The following is a 17,042-nucleotide window of genomic DNA, read 5'->3' as shown; positions in this document are numbered from 1 at the left end:
TGAGCAGAACGACCGCCAAGTATCCCATACGACGCGTGGAAGTGAAAACCTTCACCATTCCCAAGGGACAGCGATCCACGATCGAAGATCATCTGTTCCAAGGACAGTTACCCAAACGTTTGATCGTTGGTATCGTCGAGAATACAGCCTTCAACGGAGCTGCCGAAAAAAATCCTTTCTACTTTCAACACTTTGGCGTGTCCAAAATCGAAGTCAGTCGCGATGGCAAGACCTTGTGTACCCGACCTTTCGAACCTGACTTTAAAAAGAAGAATTACTTGAGATCGTACTTGTCCTTGTACAAAGCCACCGGACAGTTAGGAACCAATACCAGTCACGGTATTACGTACGAGGATTATGCAGGAGGCTACGCTTTGTGGGCTTTCGATTTCACTCCAGACCAAGGCAGCGACGAGGGACATTTCCACCCTATAAAATCCGGCCAGATTCGTGTGGAAATTCAGTTTAAACACCGAGACCCTGATGAAACTGTGAACGTCATCCTGTATGCAGAATTCGATAATACCATAGAAATCAACAGTTTGAGAGAAGTCATCCTAGATTACTAAAAACCATGGAAGACTGTTATCCCTCTTTACCTAGTGGAGAAACTTTTAGTGTTGCATTGTTGTTAAAAAATGTTAAAGTTGTTGTTTAGTGTTAAGTGATTTTTGAATAAAAAATGTTGTGTTTTGAAAAAATTGTTTGATGTTATATTGTTGGATTATTGTTAAAAATGTTAGAGTTGTTGTTTAGTGTTAAGTGATTTTTGAATAAAAAATGTTGTGTTTTGAAAAAAATGCCTTTGTCTTTTGTTTAGCTATAAGAATGTTGGATTGATGCTCTTTCATTTCTTACTATCCCTCTCATGACACTCACTAAACGTTGCGACTCAAAAACCGTGTGGGGGATGTTTTCCTTCACGTCCGCGCTTTGACTTTAAGAACCGGGTTGTTTCCAGTCTAACCATCCATTGTCGACTCATCCTCCTAAGAAGATGTGCTCCAAACTAGCTAAACTCAACGAAGCCTACGTGAATTTGCATAGGGTCAGACACAGTCTGATACCGAAGCCAGAAGAAATAGAGAATGTGAGAATGTTAAAAGTCACTGAAGACCTGATAGAAGAGCTCTTCAGAGAAGAAATGAACAGGGAAAAAGAAGAATGAACAGAGAAGTACAGACTTCAGAGACAGCAGCAACAACAACAACAAGAGCAGCAGCAGCAACCTGAAGCTGACAGAGGCTTTGTCGATTGTCGTATCGACACCAAAGAGTTCTTCTTCTCTTTCCGAAGAAGCAGACCTATCGCCAGAAAGTCTATCCTCAGAGGACATCGCATTCTTAGAAACTAAAAAAATGCCATAGCAAACAAAAAAAAACAGCCCTTTTCAGGGCTACCCAATACTCTAGAAAAGAAATAACAATCGATTTGCCAATGTGTGTAGGTAGAGTAGTGTGAAAATAAACACTAACTCTTTATTGATAGTGAGAGTGCATGTGTTTGTGTGTTTGTGTTTGTAAGTGGTTAAGTAAGTTGGTATGGATAGTAGATTAAAATGATGTCTTTTTTTTGGTGTTTGAGGTGTAAATTTGGGGTTAGATTGGATTGCTTTGCGTATGTGGATAGTCTATTGAAGTGATTTATAAAAAATTTTAAAATAGTGATGGGTAGCATAAAAAGTGAGTGAGTGTTTCTTTTAGGTCCGCGCGTTGTTGTTTTTTGGTCATGATGTAGGTAAGATCAATTTTGTTTTTAGGGGCTGTTTTCCTTCACGTCCGCGCTTTCACTATAAATTGAAACTCGTTCGGCAGTCCAGCTACCATTGTTGATTGATCAACACCAAAAATGAACACGAGACTGGAGAAACTGTTGGAACTTCATGTGCATCTGGAATATGCCAGGCGCATATTAAATGAACTGGCCGCGGAAGCCATTGTGGAGGAGGGAAGGATAAGAGAGGAGGAGGAAAGAAGAAACAAAGAAGAGGAGGAGAGAAGATATAAAGAAGAAGAGGAAAGAAGATACAAAGAGGAGGAGAGAAGATACAAAGAAGAGGAGGAGGAGGAAAAGGAGAGAAGAAGAAGAAATTTCAGAATCCCAGAGAGCGAAAATTGGGATTCTGAAGCGAGATATCCTACCTCTGCTCTCTCCCCCAAAAAGGTAAAAAGTAACTGGGGGACAAGATGTGTATGTGGCGCCAGGCCTGGAAGGTGCCACCATTAACCAGGTGTCCATGAAGTTAAAAAAAAACAGCCCTTTTCAGGGCTACCCAATACTCTAGAAAAGAAATAACGATCGATTTGCCAATGTGTGTAGGTAGAGTAGTGTGATTATAAACACTAACTCTTTTTTAAGATAGTGTGAGGGTATGTGTTTGTGTGTTGTTGCTTGTAAGAGCTAAGGTATGTTTGTGGGAATAGTAGATTATGGGTTTCTTTATTGTTTCTTAGCGTAGGTGAAGAGTATAGTTAGGGTTCTGTAAGCGCTCACGTACGATTGTGTGGATAGTAGATTATGGATTAGTTTATTGTTCTTAGCGTATGTGGAGAGTATAGTTTGGGTTTTGTAACCGCTCACGTACGATTGTGTGGATAGTAGATTATGGATTTGTTTATTGTTTCTTAGCGTATGTGTTTGTGTGTTTGTGTTTGCGTGTTTGTGTTTGTGTGTTTGTGTTTGTACCCGCTCACGTACGATTGTGTGAATAGTAGATTATGGATTTGTTTATTGTTCTTAGCGTATGTGGAGAGTATAGTTTGGGTTTTGTAACCGCTCACGTACGATTGTGTGGATAGTAGATTATGGATTTGTTTATTGTTTCTTAGCGTATGTGTTTGTGTGTTTGTGTTTGTGTGTTTGTGTTTGTACCCACTCACGTACGATTGTGTGAATAGTAGATTATGGAGTTGTTTATTGTTCTTAGCGTATGTGAAGAGTATAGTTTGGGTTTTGTAAGCGCTCACGTAAGATTGTGTGGATAGTAGATTATGGATTTTGTTTATTGTTTCTTAGCGTATGTGGAGAGTATAGTTTGGGTTTTTATTATTTGAAATGAGAAAGTATAGTTTGGGTTTTATTATATGAAATGAAAAAGTAGGGGGATGTTTTCCTTCACGTTCGCGCGTTGTTTGGTCATGATCTAGGTAAGATCAATTTTACGTTTTAGGAGGATGTTTTCCTTCACGTACGCGCTTTAAGTATAAGAACCCACAGTATTCGTCGTTCAAACCATTCTGCAAAGAATAAAAAAAGAAGATGGCTTCTAACCAAATGGACAAAATACAAACATTACAAGACGTTTTAGACAACTTAGGAATGATGGAGCAGATGTTAATAAGACTGGTTGAAGACCATTATTCCTATAGTCCCCATCGTGTAAAGATGGAAATTAATAACTTAAAAAAGGTAAAGGACAAGATTAGTGGTGTCATGAAAGAGATAAAGGAGGAGAAGGAGGATGAAGAGGAAAGAATAAGAATAGGCAAATGGAACGAAAAGATTGAAAAAGAAGAAGAAAATGAGAAGAGGAAGAAAGAAGAGGAGGAAGAGAAGAAGAAGAAAGAAGAGCAGGAGAAAAAGAAAGAGAAGAAGAGAAAGAGTGTTGGAGATAAAATAAGAACTTGGTGGAGAAAAAGAAGAAATTAGAAGCAGAAGAAGAAGAAAACCCAAAGGCCCTTTTCAGGGCCAGCCATATTTCTCGAAAAGAGATAGCCTTTCCATTGCCTACCCTTTTTAAAAATTTAAATTTAAATTTAAATTTTAAAAAACTTAAAAAAAAAAATCCCAAAAGCCCAAACTCTATTCCCCATGTTAATTTCCCCTTGTCGCTAGACAGACCCACACTATAGTTCCATGTTAAATTCCCTTTGTCGCTAGAGTGACCCACAATTTTTCTCCATGTTAATTTCCCTTGTCGCTAATCTGACCCACGATTTTTCGCCATGTTAAATTTCCCTTGTCGCTAATCTGACCCAGGGGTCTCTGTAATGCTAATTCCCATTGTCGCTAATGTACCCCACCTTACTACTGACGACATTGTCAATGCCATTTCCATGAAATGTCAGGTAAACTGGCTTAATCGTGTTGATAAAGCGAATGGGTGTTACACGTACGCCTACGAACATCACTGTATATATATTAAATAATATGTCGATATGTCCGGTTGTATTGTTAAATCTCCTCATGGATATTGCACCCACGCCCGACTTGAGCAATGAGGTATAAGCGAACATGTTCAAACTGGGGATTGTTACATGAAATTTCACGGGCACCATTAGAGTAGCTGAGAACATATCACCAGGGTTGCATTCGCGATGAGCGTGAACAATATGCAACCCTGGGCGGCTTCTTTGCTCATCGCCGAAGACGAAGCTGGGTAACTGCCACTGCTGGCGTCACAAATTCGATTAAACTGAATCGTGATGATGAGTCTGGAAATTGTGTCTCATGCCGGTGGGGCATACACACATATTTCGTTGGTTTGCGCGAATTTCGTTAACATCTTGGGGCCAACCAAGAAATATTCTCATCAAAGTCTGTGATGTCGACCGCGTAGTGTGGAGATTCGATCGATTCTATCAAGATGACACAGCTGAGTATAGAGTTATGTCCGCGAATTAAATTCTTTTCGGTCAACTACGAAAAACTCCGTTAAATCGAATCACTGATTGAATTAATCCCTTGCGCACCTGTGGAAAGTTCAGCAGCATTACAGGTTACGTCACTGTCCGATGAGAACACTGGCGAGGCATCGCGTCGCGGCCCTCAAACGCTGTCATAGAATATTAGGTCAACTCCGATAAATATGCAACAACTTTAGCGCGATTTCATGTGTGCGGCCTTCATGCACCTTAATTAGTGTAGGAAAAACCAGGTAGAATTCTGGTTTAATTGACAAGATAGTGATCATTTGGTTGATGCTCAGGGGTGTATTTGCAAAAACACCTTGCATCGCAAATCGTCTCTTTTTATAAAATGGTCGTCATCATCGCGTTTGTTATTTACATCATTAATATCTTCATTGAGTTTGTGCCTTAACGCTCGAAACGTCTTTCTGTCCATGATGTTGTCGTGAACAACCGCTAACTAACTGACGTTGCCTCATCGACGACCTTTGGAGTGTTGTTGTCGGCGCGAATTGACCCCACAAGTGTTTCCTACCGACCTGCAAGTTTGTGAACCTGTTGCGAGTCTGCTTTCACGCATTTGCAACCGTTTTACCTGTACGTTTCTTTACCCGACGCTTCAGTGTCTTCCCCATGTTTGGGCGAAATTTGCGGACATATTATGTAGCACTCGCCGAAGCGAGCTTTGAAAGATCCCGTGTCAGCAATAACTTTTCCCTATAGGTATAAAAATCACCCTATCACATATCCCGATGACGGAAAAGAAAATAGTTCCATTAACCCAAAACATTAAGCATATAAAAATATAACATAGCGCTCTAGTGCATAGCAGTTGTTGTTATTGTTGGGTCCAACGCCATTTTTTAGCACAAGATGGTTGTTCCCGGGATTTTCCAGCGTTCCTCCTCCAGCAGTAATACTGATTGTCATGTATAGCACATGGCGGTCAGTATTACTGGTGGAGGAAGAACCCTGGAAAATCCCGGGAAGAACCAAAGACCTACTGGAAACTGCTGACAAGTTGACTCACGTACCACGTCAGCCGAGTCTGAGAATTGAACCCACGCAGACAGAGGTGAGATGGCAGTGATCCGGAACGTTGAGCCCTTTAGGCCATTCGGCCATTCGGGACCCCTACTGCATAAGAGTAATCAGCCAAACTCCACGAAAACTGAAGCCTCTTTAGCTACGCATCGGACCAAGCTTGTTAAATTGAGATGTACGACCAAATATTATTAGATATAACGATATGAAGAAAACTAACAGATTCTTTGACATTATTGCCATCTTAGCATTACACAAAGGCGACAAGATAGAGGAAAATACTTGTAGAGAGCTAACCCCACCCTAACCCACCTTGAACCTCTTAAGTAATTGCCGGTGTTGTTAGTGACTAAATTGCGTTGGGTGCCATGGCTCTTATCGTAGGAATTGGGAATTGTTACATGAAACTGCACGGGCATCATTGGGGTAACTGAGAACATATCACCAGGGTTGCATTCGCGATGAGCCTGAACAATAAGCAGCCCTGGGCGGCTTCTTTGCTCATCGTCGAAGACGAAACTGGGTAACTGCCACTGATGGCGTCACAAATTCGATTAAGCTGAATCGTGATGATGAGTCTGGAAATTGTGTCTCATGCCGGTGGGGCATACACACATATTTCGTTGGTTTCCGCGAAGTTCGTTAACATCTTGTAGCCAACCGAGAAATGTTCTCATCAAAGACTATGATGTCAACCGCGTAGTGTGGAGATTCGATCGATTTGATCGAGATGGCACAGCTGAGTGTAGAACTATGTCAGCGAATTAAAGTAAAATCTTTTCGGTCAACAACGAGAAACTCCGTGAAATTGAATCACTGAATGATTTAATCCCTTGCGCACCAGTCGAAAGTTCAGCAACATTACAGGTTACGCCATCGTCTGATGAGAACATTGGCGAGAGCTCGAGTCACGGCCCTCAAACGTGGTCATTGAATATTAGGTCAACGCCGATAAATATGCAACAACTCTAGCGCTATTTCAAGTGTGCAGCCTTCCTGCACCTTAACTAGTGTAGCGAGAACCAGGTGGAATTCTGGTTTAATTGAAAAGATAGTGATCATTTGGTTGACGCTCAGGGTTGTATTTACAAAGACACCCTGCATTGCAAATCGTCTCAATTTATTCAAGGGTCGTCATCATTGGGTTCGTTATTTACATTATCGATATCTTTACTGAGTTTATGCTTTAACGCTTGATACGTCTTTGGGTCCATGATGTTGTCATGAACAACCGCTGACTAACTGACGTGGCCTCATCGACGACATCTGGAGTGTTTTCGGCGCGAACTGACCCCACGAGTGTTTCCTACTCACCTGCAAGTTTGTGAACCTGTTGTGGCACCTGTATAGCAATGGCGGTCAGTATTACTGGTGGACGAAGAACCCTGGAAAATCCCGGGAACAAACAAAGACCCACGGGAAGCTACTAGCAGGCTGTCTCACGTACCACGTGAGCCGAGTCTGAGAATCGAACCCATGCAGACACAGGTGAGATGGTACTGAAACGAAACGTTGAGCCCATTAGATCACTCGGCCATTCGGGGCCCCTACTGCATAAGAGTAATTAGCCAAAATCCACGACGACTGAAGCCTATTTAGCTATGCATCTGACCAAGCTTGTTAAATGGAGTTTCTGTACAACCAAATACTACTAGAAATAACGATATTAAGAAAACTGACAGATCCTTGGACATTATGCCATCTTAACAGTACCCAAAAGTGACAAGTTAGAGGAACGTACTTGTAGACAGCTAACCCCACCCCCACCCACCCCAACCTCTTACGTAATTGCCAGGGTTGTTAGTGCCGAAATTGCATTAGGGCCACGCCTCTTACCGGAGGAATTATTGGAATCAATTTAGCACCAAAAGTTTCTATCCTTGAGGCTATTGCCCGAATCAGCTTTGCGGCCTTTATGCTATCTGGCGTTTGGCAAAATAAGCTAAAAGCATAATGAAGGCTGCATTACCTCACATAATAAACCACACACTCGCCACAGTTACATACTACACACTGGTCTAAACAATGTAATATATGATGATGAGTTTATGCGAATTCTCGACATAAACGATAAATACCTTGCAAAAGGAGATTCCATCTAAAGCACTGGAAACGACAAATATTAAAACAAACAAAACAACCCACGAGCTCATAGTACTTTTCGACCAATACGAAGGCAGAAAAGGTTAGATGGCTCCGAAACCATTCTGGAGCTACGAAAAAGAAATTCTCTGATTACCATAAGCTGCAAGCTATATTTATCGTCCTCCTTATGTTGACAAATCTTAGCCCCATCCCAGCACATAGAGCTGGTTAGAACTTAGAAGTGACACCCTGATTATATCTAAAAGTGTATTTAGTGTGGGTTGACCCTGTCCTCCCATAATACATCTGTATATGTTCATTGTATAAAACAGTAATGTCAATTATAAATTTTGCAGGGTTAATTTCTTTTTTATCATCATATTTGTAAGTTTTTTTAAATCCCATGAAGCCAAAATCTTATGTATTTTCCGACCTCCATTAGGACTTTTAGAGTCCGAGTTCCACAAGTTTGGACTTCCGATTTAGGGTCGTACTATTGTCCCAGCAACATGTTAATGTCATGGGCCAATTTCCTCCCCCTTTTTTCCTTTTATTATGTTTTTTATTTAGTTGACTTTGCCAGAGTCATTTAGTCCCATTTATTATTATTTTATTATCTTGTTCTCCTTTCTCCTTTTTTTGTTTATTTGTATTTTTTTCTTTTATTTTTTTCTTTTTTTTCCCACGTATGTATTTTTTATATTGGCTTATCTATATCAAATGGTTCCAGTCTTTTCTTAAGTAAGTATATAAGAATAATAAGTGTGTATATATGTTTGTATGTTTGTATGTGGTGTAGGGGGTTTTATAGCATACCATAGCATGCTGTATATTATTGGATTTTTTAAAGGGTGAGGTTTTTTTTATAGTTCAAAACATTGGCACATTTTAGTGCGTGTATCTTAATTCGGGGTAATTCTCCCTTCCCCGTTTGTCAAACAGGGAGTTGAGATGTATTAAGTTTTGATTGATGTACCGTAGTACTTTGTACTTCTAATCGTTATGTATACGTTATGTAGTATTACATGTTCATTAGATTCCTATCTCAGTTGAGTCAAATTGTTTACGTTCGTAGAACGTATATACATGTGATAGGTCTTAGTATGTTAAATGCATTCAGTTGTGTATTATTTTCCTTAAGAACGGATTTCAGTGTATACCACCGGGAAAAGTTTGCTTCGGACCCATCTTCATGGAATGACCCGTGAGCAAAATTGCCGCATGGCGCGACAGATCAATTTAGAGTTGAATCGAGCGTTTTCTGCCAACAAACAGCGGGATTCTCTGTAATGGAATAATTGGTTCTCGAATCTATGTTCAGATGGAAAAAGTCCGTCTGAGTCCGTCTGGACGTCGCTGGTATTACATCAGGCTTCTTCATTTATATGGAGACGTTTTAGTGAGTTGAATTTGGAATAAGATGGTTATACAACTGTGGCAGAGATTCCATCATCAGAAACTTTAATAAACGTCTGAGATGAACTCTCTGTCACATTCATTATTCATCTATTTTAATTACTTTCCAAATTTGAAAGTTCTATTAAACTGTGATCTCTCATTATCAAGTTATAATTTTAAGGTTAAATCAATAGTATCTTAATGGAAATTTCCATTATTTTTGGTTATATTCAATTTTATTGTATTAATTATAAGGAAGAGGGTAGCGGATGAAATCCCTTTCGGGTATCATTTCTCGTATGATTTTCCATCCCATGCCTCGTCTTTATTTATATATAAATCTTCAAGTCACAATGGTCTAAAATTAAATAATTTGTATTTATGTATTTAAAATATAAGGGAGGGGGAGCAATTATGAGTCCCTTTCGGGTGTCACTTATATGATCTCTCATATGGCATCCCGCCCTTATTTATAATTTGAAATCTGAAATTAAGTTAAAATACAGGAAAATGTTTTTTCCATTTATTATAGCAGAGGGATCTCTGCAGGCCCCTTTTGGGGATCATGATGATCTCCTGTTTTGATCCCTCTACTAGATTCTTCATATAAGATGATAAATTGAAATTTTGTATTCAATCATATTTGTTTTTCTTGAGTTGGATGTGGAGGAGTCCTGAGGGGTCTTGTTAAAGAATCAGATATGATCTGTCCCTCTTGGAGCCCCGCCACAGCTTGTTATGATGTAGGTCAAATCCTTTTGTACTGGTCAATGAAGCTACAACGGCGGACAGTCTTATCCGCAGTCGTAGTATCCTTCATGTATGTTAGAAGAGAATGTCTGTTTGTTTCTCATTATAGAGCGGTCACGTGGTAGCCACTTAGTTTTATAATACTAATTCCGTGTTTGCAAACAAACACGTTCTTCTCTCTCTCCTGGTGTGTTTTGACTAGCCTATAGGCTCTCCAGGAGGAAAATTTCTTATTGTAAAAGTAGAATTAAAGTTAATATCTGGTGTGTTTAACTAGCCAGTTGGCTTTCCAGATATTATTCAGCTTCAGTGCTCCATGTTTTACTATTTCTTTCATTAATTGCATAGTAAATGAAATCAATAACTATTTGGTATGGTTTTTTTATCATTAATATATGCTGTATATAGTAAGTTTAGTGGATTGAAAATACCTAAATTGTTGGTTATTTGATTTATTACTTCAGTTCTCTCATTATTTAAATGTATACATTCTAATATTATGTGTTCTTTCCTATCCGTAGCCGTATTACATAATAAACATTTAGGTAAAGAGTGGATTATGTTTCTTCTGTATGCGTGTTCTTGTGTCCACAATGCATTATGGAGATATAGATAAATATTACCATATTTATTTGGTTCTTTTATTTCTTTACAGCGTTTCCACACTTATAGCCAATTTACATTAGGTACTTTAATTTCTATTTTATTAGGATCCGAATTTGTTATTTCGTTTATTTGTTTCTCTATTAATGGTTTTTCAAATATTTGCCACATATTTGCATGGTCTTTAAATATCCTAATTGTCATATTAATTTTATATGTACATCAAGGTGGTGGTTTAATAGAAAAATTAAAATTTCTATTTTGTTGTAGTTTTATTTGTTTTCCGAACCAGTATATATACAGGCACTGCCAATAAAATAATGGTTGAGAATCTAACATGTTCAATCTTGAAATTATATTAGATTGTTGTTTATTGACTAGATTTGGTAGATCTTGTCCACCTCTTTTGAGTTGTTTTGACACCTTCTGGTATTTCTAGTCCCAGTTCTTTTTGTGGTTGGGTCGTAGTGATAGCTGGTGTTTGAGTCACTATATTATGTTCACATGGAAGTTGAGATTCCAGTGAAGTTAACGGCTGGATTGATAAATCCTGGAAGATGTTTTTAACAATATTGGTACTAAGCTTATCCTTATTTGGGGTGTCAAGTTGTTTTTCCTTAGACAAGTTTGCTCTAAGAGTGTTGGCTTTTCTTTTCTTCTTGTTTTTTTCTTAGCAGGTGTTGCTAAGCTTGGTTGTGCATATTTTGTTTCTACAGTTGATGTAGTCTGTGTTATGTCATGCACTAGTTGTTTGGGTAAAGTTTCTTCGCGTTCCATTGTGTTAATTGTTGAATTTGTGAAGGTTTGTGTGTTTTCTAGAGTCTCTGTATCTGTATGTATAGGTGAGGTTGCTGGCGAGGTGGATGGTGTTCTGTTTCTAAGTAGGGGAGTGATCTCCATCTCCTCCTCCTCCGATTCTGTCTGTGTGTAATTTTCTGTGTCTGTTCCTTCTTGAGTGTTTGTTTTGTTGTTTTCTCTGCACAGCTTGTGCGTATGTTGCTGTTGTATGTGTGTCACTTGTGCCTGGTTGATTCATTTTTTGTGGACATTTCCACATATTGTGTCCTGTTTGTTTACAGGTAGCACAAGGTCTGGTTAGGTGACAATTATAAAACCAAGTGGATACCGTTATTCCATAAATTTTAAAGAATTCGGGTACTTGTGTCGCGTCCTTGGAGTCTATTTGGACAATAATTTTTCCGTTTGTGAGTTCCAGAAAAGCTTTGTATGTGTCCCTTTTGATGTTATTGGCTTTAATTGTTAGCCTTTGTTCGAATCCCTCCTTGCAAACCTCCAGAGGAATTTCATGCGGGAATTTGCTTATGTGGATGTTGGTGTATTTCCTTTGCACGAATTTGGTAACTGGTGGGGGATCAATGATCTTCGCCACTTTGTCACATACAATAATATTCTTGTTTGGCAAGAGTTTCTCCTTGCCTTTCGGAAAGACAAGGAAAATCCCCTTGCCAACATTTTGGAAACTCTCAATTTTGTCCTGTAGCCCTCTTGCTGCAAGAGCGGCTATTATTTGAACGTTGGTTGGTCGTTCATTTTGGTTGACCTCAGAGAGATCAATGGCCTGGACCCATGGGGCTCTATGTGCTTTAATTAGTTTCCCTTTCTCCACATCTTCATGGGATGTTTTAAAGTATTGTGATAATATCTCTCCCTGAGACGCAGCTTGGGCCATCATAAGGTTGAGATATTATAGTTAACAAGAATGTTTTAAAAATACGTGTATTTTAATTTCAAATGGCACCGAATTACTTGCAAGCGTGTACAAATTACTGGCGCAAAAATTTAGCGCGAAAAGGTATAATACAATGCGAAATTAAAGTAAAACACATGTTAAGCGTGCATAAATTAGAGCAATATTATGAAAAATGTAGTGAAGTTGTAAATTGTAATGAAAATTGTGATCATTAGTTTGAGAGATACCTCTCCTTTGTAGTTCCACTGTCCGGTGCTAAACTCTTTACTCCTTTTCCACGTCCAACCCCTTGCTCGGCCAATGAATCATATCCTTAACCCTCTCTCTCTCTCTCTCTCTCTCTCTGGACCACCGCAGCACGCTATTTTATAGACTGAGCCATGGGACCATGTCTCGTCCTATGAATGACGGCAAAAGTTCAATCAATCCGACCAATGGAAAGGGTAAAAAGAGCTATTGATGTAGGATAAGCCTCGTTTCCCTATAGTACACACGATACTAATGGCCGTCCTCCTTATTGTTGACACATCTTAGTTCCATCCCAGCATATATAGCTGGTTAGAACTTAGAGGTGACATCCTGATTATATCTAAAAGTGTATTTTATTGTGGGTTGACCCTGTCCTCCTACAAGTTATCTGTGTATGTTCATTGTATAAAAACAATAATGTTGATTTTGAATTTTGCAGGGTTAATTTCTTTTTTATCATCATATTTGTAAGGTTTTTTTTAAATCCCATGAAGTCAAAATTGTATGTACTTTCCGACCCCCATAGGACTTTTTAGGGGTCCGAGTTCCATAAGTTTTGACTTCCGATTTTGGGTCATACTATTGTCCCAGTGACACATTAATGTCATGGGCCAAATTCCTCCCCCTTGTTTTCTTTATATTGTTTTCTTATGTAGTTGACTTTGCCAGAGTCATTTAACCCCTTTTATTCATTTATTTATTTTGTGCATATATGTACATATATATATACACATGTATATACATATATATCCCTTTTTTTATTTGTTATTATTTTTTTTATTTTTTTCTTTTCTTTTTTTTTTTAAATAGTATGTTTCACGTATGTTTTTATTTTTTGCATTGGCTTATCTATGTCAAATGGTTCCAGTCTTTCTCTTAGATAAGTATATAAGAATAATAAAGTGTGTATATATGTTTGTGTGTTTGTGTATCTTGGGGGGGGGGGGTTGTATTGCGTCTTCGCATATTATATAGATTTTAGCAGGGTGGTGTTTTTTCTTATAGTTCAATTTTGTCCACTTTTTAGTGCGTGCATCTTAATTCGGTGTAGTTCTCTTTTCCCCGTTTGTTAAACAGGGAGTTGAGAGCTTTATTAGGTTTTAATTGATGTACCGTGGTACTCTTGTATTTCTAATCATTATGTAGACTTTTGGGTAGTATTATATTTCTTTTAGTTTCTTATTTGGCTGGGTCAAATTGTTTATTATGTAGGTCTTATGTACCTTTGCTAGATCTTAATGTGTTACTTGAGTTTGTATATTATTTGCTCAAAGCTGGTTTCAGTACATATCGCTGAAGAATTTGCCCGGGGTCAGTCTTCATGAAATGATCCGTGGGCAAATTGACCTCTTGGCGCTCTGTGTCAATTTGGTGTTGGGGCAAACATTTTCCTGCCATCCAGCAGCGGGATGCTCAGTAGTGGGTACTTCTGAGTCTGTCTGGAGGTTTCTGGTAGTCCATCAGGCTTGTTCATGTATATATAATTATTTTCTTAGGATTTAATTATGAATAGGATGGTTATATGACTGTGGCACACGTTCCATCATCAGAAACTTTAATAACTGTCTGAGGTGAAACCTCTGTCACATTCATCATTCATCTATTAATTTACGTCCGAATTTTAATGTTCAGTTAGTACTGTATTATTTCTTTATTAAAATATAATTCCAAATCAGATTATATTCCAAATAAAATATTTCCTTATTTTTGTGTTCAATTTTATTTTAATTATTTATAAAGAAGAGGTTTGCGAATAAATCCCTTTCGGGTATCATTTTCTCATATGAATTTTTATTCTCCGCCCCGTCTTTATTTAGATAGATATCTTCATATGATCTAAAAATTTACCAGTTCATATTTATGAAAAATGAATTATAAGGGAGGGTGAGCCAATATGAGTCCCTTTCGGGTGTCAGTTATGATTTCTCACATGGCATCCCGCCCTTATTTATAGATGGGTTTTTGAATTTTGAATATTGATTTGAATTATCACATTTGTTAATTTATTCTATATAATGGTAGGTTCATTTGTTTTGTTAGGTCATGTTTGTATTGCTTGAGTTTGATGTGGAGGAGCTCCGAGGGGTCTTGTTAAAGAATCAGGTATGATCTGTCCCTCATGGAGCCCCGCCACAGCTTGTTTGTTGTAAGTCAGATTCGTCATACATGTTTGTTTATTTATTCTGTACTGGTCAATGAAGCTACAACGGCGGACAGACTTTATCCGCAGTCGTAGTATCCTTCATGTATATTAGAGAAGAAAGTCTGTGTGTTGTCATTAGAGAGCGGTCACGTGGTATCCACCTAGTTTTACAAGTCACTTGGCTTTGCATTATTAGTTCCTTGTTTGTAAACAAACACGTTCTTCTCTCTCTCCTGGTGTGTTTCCACTAGCCTATGGGCTCTCCAGGCGGGGGATTTCTTATTTAATTGATATAATGTTTAGGTATTTATGATAAATGTTGATATTTGTTATTGCCTGATGTTATTTAATTAGCCATTTAGGCTTTTCAGACGTTATTCTGTTTCCTTGTTTGCAAGCAAAAATATTCTTCTCTCTCTCCTGGTGTGTTTCCACTAGCCTATGGGCTCTCCAGGCGGGGGATTTCTTATTTAATTGTATAGTGTTATATAATGTTATTAATTGGTGATGTTTGTTAAGGTCTGATGTTATTTAACTAGCCATTAGGCCTTTCAGACTTTATTCTGCTTCACTGCTCCATATTTTATTATTTCTTTCATTGTTTGCGTGGTAGATAAAGTTGATTACCGTTTGGTATGTTTTTTGTCGTTAATGTGTGCTGTATATAGTAGGTTTAGCGGATTAAAATTACCTAGTTTGTCAGTTATTTGGTTTATAGCTTCCGTTCTCTCATTACTTAAATGTGTACATTCTAGTATTATATGTTCTTTCCTATCTGTCGCAGTATTACATAGTAGGCATTTTGGTAGATAGTGTATTATATTTCTTCTATATGCATGTTCTTGTGTCCACCATGCATTATGGAGGTAGAGATAAATATTCCCATATTTGTTTGGTTCTTTTATTTCTCTACAGTGTTTCCATACTTTAACCCAATCGACATTGGGAGCTTGAATTTCTATTTTAGACCTCTTCCTTCTCACGCTAAAGCCTACATGTCCGTCGCTGTAGAACATCGGCTCCTTGGAGACACTGTCGCAACAGAATCTGCATGGGAACTTGTATGCAATGGTTTTGTGTTCTACTTTCTCCTGGTTGCCAGCTCAACCTTCCATTTTCACACTTAGTACCGATAGATTCACATAAATGATATTCGGTGGTGGTTCTCAAAGGCCTTGAGATTATTTCCTGGCTCCGGTAGTGACACGCAGTGGCTTTTTGTCTATACCACTATTCTGTTTCATGGGTGCTTCAAATAGATCGACCTTGCTAAATTCGTGCAGATATTATCTTTTTCATAATTTATTGACATGGTATGTTTATTTGACTTTTGTAAAGCCGTGAAAAATATATGCCGTATGCAAACTTTTACATAGTGTTCTCAATGAGATGTTCGAGCTTTTATGTTTCTGGGTTTAAGTTATATAATTCTAGTACATAATAATTAAGTAATTTTACAAAACAGATTAGCTTGACCCAGAGGTTGTTTTACGTGCGGCTAAAAGATTCAACTTTGACAATTAGTCAAGACAATTATCATTATTTTGGGGATTTTTACCAAAAATTACTATTTAAAGTGCACAAGCTTCAAAAGATGGCACAATAAAAATTTTATTGGATAAATGTTGTGTTACCCAAACTGTGTTTCATTTTATGATTTTTATAATAATAACAAAAGTTTCACTGCTGAAAATAATAATGCAATCTTTTGTAGAGCGTCTATTAGAAGTGAGAAGCGCTATCGTAGCCGTACTTCTTCCCCAGTACTTGGTCCAAGGTATTCCATGTGTTTGTTTATGTGTGTGTGTGTGTCTGTATGTATGTGTGTCTAAGAGAGAGAGAGAGAGAGAGAGAGAGAACATATTATAAGTTTTGAACGCAGTCCCAGAAATTGTTTTTTGGTAACCTGGAGGACTGCATTAATTGTGCTGAATACTGTCACTACTGTTAAATTATATGATCATTTGTGTGTGCATCCCTAGGTGTATGTGCATGCGTGCGTCCATGCGTGTGTGTATGTTTGAGAGACAAAAAAGTATAAAGAGCATTTCAAATGGTTAATGATTTAATATTTACTTTATGAAACGAGTTGAGCTAGCAATAGCTGGATATTTTGCTCAGAAAGTTTCATACATTTAATATTAAATCCTTAATCATTTAATGTTCTGTTTATCACGTAGTTTTTGTTGTAATGACAAAATTAAGAGAAAAAGAAGGAGGACTTTTGGTTATTCTGGCACGTCAGAAATAGTCTGAAACTCTCGTTGAATTAATAATGCTCAATTCTTGAACCAGTAAAATTACAATGTATATATTATACGAATTATAATTCATTCCAGTTGACGGATATTCATGGGAAGGGATGATTACTAGATGTAGAAATTCCAGATGTATTGTAATTATTTGTGAACATATTTCGATAAAGTAGATG

The 17,042-nt window shown here is 37.9% G+C and overlaps 1 long non-coding RNA gene across 2 annotated transcripts in view; it reads left to right on the top strand.

The window, feature by feature from the left end:
• The window catches only part of LOC149800435 (uncharacterized), a 48,464-nt gene that overhangs the window by 25,023 nt on the left and 6,399 nt on the right, over positions 1-17,042 (top strand). The window contains exons 4-6 of one of the 2 annotated variants that reach the window (XR_016421382.1): positions 8,899-9,156; positions 10,561-10,591; positions 16,326-16,388. This is a non-coding gene — a long non-coding RNA (uncharacterized LOC149800435). The remainder of the gene's footprint in view (positions 1-8,898; positions 9,157-10,560; positions 10,592-16,325; positions 16,389-17,042) is intronic. The other variant, XR_016421383.1, reaches the window with a different exon arrangement.

The sequence above is a fragment of the Sinohyriopsis cumingii genome, chromosome 5, assembly GCF_028554795.1.
Source record: "Sinohyriopsis cumingii isolate HCF-2022 chromosome 5, ASM2855479v2, whole genome shotgun sequence".
NCBI lineage: Eukaryota > Metazoa > Mollusca > Bivalvia > Unionida > Unionidae > Sinohyriopsis > Sinohyriopsis cumingii.
This window is presented reverse-complemented; position numbering and strand designations above follow the sequence as displayed.